Source organism: Panicum virgatum, chromosome 6N (genome assembly GCF_016808335.1).
Source record: "Panicum virgatum strain AP13 chromosome 6N, P.virgatum_v5, whole genome shotgun sequence".
In the NCBI taxonomy this organism is placed as follows: Eukaryota; Viridiplantae; Streptophyta; class Magnoliopsida; order Poales; family Poaceae; genus Panicum; species Panicum virgatum.
The window spans coordinates 32,008,965-32,014,151 of NC_053150.1; the positions used below are offsets into that span (position 1 = coordinate 32,008,965).

Genomic DNA, 5,187 nt, shown 5'->3' on the forward strand with positions numbered 1-5,187 from the left:
GTTCTTCCAAAGTTCAATTCCAAGTTCACCTTATGCCTTGTGTGTAAAGTTGACTTGAACACTTTTATCACTCCAAAATTTAGTGTTGTCATCAATTACCAAAAAGGGGGAGATTGAAAGCATCTAGACCCCTAATTCAAGTTTTGGTAATTAATGACAACGATTTGTGGATTAACAATTTCATTCGAGATAATGAGTATAGGTTGATCCACGGATGAAAGGGATTTGGTTGTGAACGTGTGGAGTTTGGAGATGATATGCAAAGCTTGGACTCAAGGCAAAGGTATAAAATAAGGCTTTTGTATTTTACCGGTCTCAAGGCGTTTAGTGGGTGAAAAGTGACCGAATTTGTTGGACAGATAGCCGTACTATCAAGAGGAGTTGTGTACTCGTGCTTGACGGGTCTTTAGTGCCATTTTGCTCAAAATGTCTAGATGCATGCATGAGGGCTAACGATGTTTTGAAAAGATTTGAAAAAAATCAAATTTAAGAGCTGACTGCACAAGTTCGGACAGTCCACCTCTGTGGAACGGACGATCCGCACCCGTAACAGAGACCCTGTTGAACCCGAGTGGAAATTTAAATTGGCTGGCGGACAATCTGGCCCAGGTGGGCGGACGGTCCGCCGCTCTAACTCAAAATGTACCAGAGAGGGTGTTTTCTCTGGTTGTGGTGATGATCTGTGCGGTGGACGGTCTGCCCCTGGGGTGCGGACGGTCCGCCGGCTATTTGACAATTTGTTCCAGAGACATTGTTGTCTCTGGTGGATTTCAAGGATGAACGGCGGACGGTCCGCCGGCTAATTTCAAAGTTGTACTAGAGACGATATTCGTCTCTGGTGGTGCGGAACACATAACTGCGGAAGGTCCGCCCCTGGGGCGCGGACGGTCCGCCAGGGCTATAACGGCTAGTTCTGACACGCATTAAATGCACTCTGCCTCACTGGTTTATAATGGCGGACGGTCCGGTTTTTGAACCGCGGACGGTCCGCGACTTCGCAGAAAAGAGTGTAACGGCTAGTTTTTTAGGGGATGTCTATATATACCCAATGCCCGGCCATTGGGAGACTCTCTTAGCCATTTGGACTGCATACTTGACACTAGAGCTAAGGTATCTCTCTCACACACACTTGCTTAGATATTGCATTCTTGAGAGTGTGAGAGCATCCTAGTGCATTGCATCAAGAGTTTGAGCTTTGTGGCACTAGGAAAACTTCAAGCAAGCGTCATCGACTTGTTACTCTTTGGAGTTGCTACTCCCTAGATGGCTTGGAGAAGAGGATTTCGTGGAGCTCCTCCAAGGAGATTGTTGAGGAGCCCCGGTTTCGGTTGTGAGAGGTCTTGTGCTTACCTCACCGGAGTGATGAAGAGCAACTCTAGTGGAATCGATGTGTGGAGCGGTTCCTTGATTCAAGCCGGCTCAAGATTAAGAGAGTTCTTGATAGAGGAGCGGTTGACTCTTGAAATCCACCTCAACGTGGATTAGGGGTGACCGGTAAGTCATCGACACCACGGGATAAATTTGTGTGTCTATCTCGGTTACATCTCTTGCTCATCTTGTTTAGTTCATTTACTTTGAGAAATTTATTTTACTAGAGCTTGATTTGTAATTTGTCACCCTAGGTTGCAAACCCAAATAGAGTTAGTAGTAGCATGACATAGGTTTTTTTTCGTTACTAATTAAATTTCTCTAGTATTGTTGGTTTTAGATTTTAAACCGCCTATTCACCCCCCTCTAGTCGGTATTCTTGATCCTACACTTGTTTGACCGAAAAATGAGGTTAAAAAGCTTAGTTAACCATACTATCGCTCTGTCACCTAGGCATCTCCACACCTCAACGGGGATACCATCAGGGCCCATCGCTTTACCGCCCTTCATCCTCTATAAAGCCTCTCCGATCTCTGCCTCCTGAAATCTCCTGACAAAACGTCTGTTGGTATCGTCAAAAGAGTCATCTAGCTCAAAGATAGTGCCCTCATTCTCCCCATTAAACAGCTTGTCGAAGTACTCTCGCCATCTGCCCTTGATCTCATCATCCTTCACTAGAAGTCGATCTGTCCCATCCTTGATGCATTTGATTTGATTGATGTCACATTTCTTCCGCTTGCGGATCCTAGCCATCCTATAGATGTCATTCTCCCCTTCCTTTGTTCCTAGTCGCTGATATAGATCATCATACGCCTTACCCTTTGCTACACTCACAGCTCGCTTTGCAGCCCTTTTCGCTAATTTACAACCCTCGATGTTGGTTGCACTCTTGTCAAGGTGGAGGTGCCTGAAACATTCCTTCTTCTCCTTAATAACCATTTGCACCTCGTTATTCCACCACCAGGTGTCTTTCCCTTCCTGTTTGCCTCCCCTACTCGCACCAAGCACCTCTATGGCCACCTTCCGAACACATGTCTCCATCTTTAGCCACATGTCGTCAGCATCTTCTCTTTCTTTCCAAGGCCCCTCACCTAGCACCCCCTCCTTAAACGTTTGTGCCGTTTCCCCTCTAAACTTCCACCACTTCGTTCTCATAATCTTGGCATGTTTGTCTCGGTGGGCACATACCCGAAAACAAAAATCCGCCACCACAAGCTTGTGTTGAGGGACAACACACTCCCCGGGTATCACCCTACTATCTAATCAATCCCGTCTATCCTCCCTCCTAGTAAGGATAAAGTCGATCTGGCTCGAGTGTTGTACACTACAAAAGGATAAAGTCGCACCCACATGGCCATTGAGATATATTCCTATGAGGAGTTTCTCACTAATAGGGACAGTACTGACCATACTATCCAGATCTATCCAGAACTGCTTCTTGGTGCTCTCACTAAAGCCTACCTGAGGGGCATAGGCACTGATCACATTCACAGCCGAATCTCCAACTACCATCCGGACCAGGATAATCCGGTCGCCTCGCCTTCTAACAGCTATGACTCCATTCTTAAAGCTCCTATAGATCAAGATACCGACACCATTCCTACCCGATGTTGCCCCCGTGTACCAAAGCTTGAATCCATTATCCTCAACCTCCTACGTCTTTTGGCCCTTCCATTTAGTCTCCTGAACACATAGAATATTTACACGTCTCCTAATTACTACATCAACTAGCTCTCGCAACTTACCCGTTAGGGACCCTACATTCCAGCTACCTATACGAATCCTAGTTGGCTCGGCTAGCTTCCTTACCCTTCGCACCCGTCGAGGTAAGTGCGAAGACCCTTGCTCATTTATCACTACACCCGGGCGTAGATGTAGCGCGCCACTCGGGTGACGGCCCGACCTTTGCTCACTTATCATCGTACCCAGGTCACGATACGACGCGCCATTGGTGGGGTGGCGACCCGGCCCATTTAACACCACACCCGAGTTCTGATGTGGCGCTTCGCTGAGAGGGTTACGTCCCAACGAGTTTCTTATGGATTTCATATCTATTAGAGTGGCTATTTTTTACGCTGGTTCGCCAAACCTACCGCAACCCTCCTCCTTTACCCGGGCTTGGGACCGGCTATGTTGAGACGACTCAAGAAAATCTTCCAGACAACACAGGCGGAGTTATCAGGAATAACCTATAATGACATTGAAATGGAAATTTATTAAACAAACAAGCAGGGGCGAAACCAAAACTGATGAGATGTATACAGATCTTGTTAAGGAATTACAACTCAAAAACATTCAAAGTCTATTGATTAAGAATCAAGAAAGATGATAAGCACTTTGTACCTAACATTTGCTTTATTTCTATCAGTGATAATATGCCAACAACTATACACTTATATCATCACATACAGATTCAACTATACACTTATCAGTGATAATATGGACGAGTATAATGCTTTGCAGCCTCCTACAGTTTGATATTGTGTTTTTGCAATATGCAGATTCAGCTATTGTAAATTTCCTAATTCTAACCTTCAGCAGTAGGGACCAGCATAGCCTATTTATTGTCGTGCCAAACCAAAACCATCTTTAAATAGGAGAACGATTCAAACAAAATTGTGAAGCACAGCCAACTCCTTATATAGCGATCATGCATGCTTGCTTCTGGGCATCATGACTCTCTGCAACAAGTTCCAGAACAGTTGAAACCCCTTCCATTTGTATCTAGTGCAATCAGATAATAAAAATGATGCAGTTACCATTCTAATTCAGAAATCCAGACTAGCTGTGGTTTGTGGCTAATTTGATTCAGGGACATGTGCTTGTTACCATTCTAATTCAGACTAGCTGTATGCGTGCTGCACTAGGAGATTGGGTAAGAGGCAAGAGAGATCTGGCACAAGAAGATATAAATAATCAAGGCCCATATGCTACATAATTCTAGATAAATGTACAAGTATAGTAGATAACAATTGGTAACAATTGCAGTGGTCGTACCCTATTACTAGTCTATCAAGAAACAAGCAGTCATGATTCACAGCCAAGTCTGGAACAAACTGGATTTCACGTCATGAGTCAAACTGGATTTACCTGCTTCGAATCAGCAAGGTAGTGCAGGCGAAGATCGACGACGATTGCACACCGGCGCGTCGTTGGTGGCCGGGGAGCACGTGTGGGCGTAATCTATCATGGCCCCTGGAGTGTTCCGCCCGCCGGCGGCGGATCCATCTGACTTCACACACCCTAGGTACGAACCCAAGATGCTAACGTGAGAGAGGGGTGTCACTTAGCTGGGAGAAGAGGGAATGAGGCCGGCGGTGTACCTAGGTTGGCCGGCGGCGGCGGAGAGGCGAGGTCAGACGGAGAGAGGCCGGTCGCCGCGGCGTCGCCGCAGTGCGATGGTTCTTGGCCTCCTGACCTTCCCACGGAAGAAGAGAGGATAATTGGATAAGAGCAAAGTCCTTTCTATGTCCATGGGCTTAGCCCTTTCATTTGGCCCGAGGATCCATTATGGGCTGCATCCACATAACAGTACTTTTATAAATTAGCCCAATTCGATCCTACCCATTCTCTTTGGAGTGCCACTCAATCCGTTTCAGCTTGTAAGGCCCTTGGATAATGCTGGCCCTTTTCCAGGCCAGCACTTATTTTTGTTTTTTGAACGAGAAACATTCATGCTTATATAGAAAGCATATCATTCAGTACAGACTCTAGGACACCCTGGGAACACCAGCTTTACCAGTACGAACAGGGAGCACACGAAGCTACCAACTGTTACAAGGAAAAGACGTTCGATACATTGTTATCCTGTCTTGATTT

General features: G+C 46.0%; 1 long non-coding RNA gene across 1 annotated transcript; it reads right to left on the reverse strand.

Annotated features, from left to right (window-relative positions):
* Positions 1-3,605: 3,605 nt before the first annotated feature.
* On the reverse strand, positions 3,606-4,817 carry LOC120680261. The gene is made up of 3 exons (XR_005677563.1): positions 4,692-4,817; positions 4,459-4,611; positions 3,606-4,261 (listed from the first exon to the last, which is right to left on the reverse strand). It is a non-coding gene; the product is annotated as an uncharacterized LOC120680261 (long non-coding RNA).
* Positions 4,818-5,187: the final 370 nt, after the last annotated feature.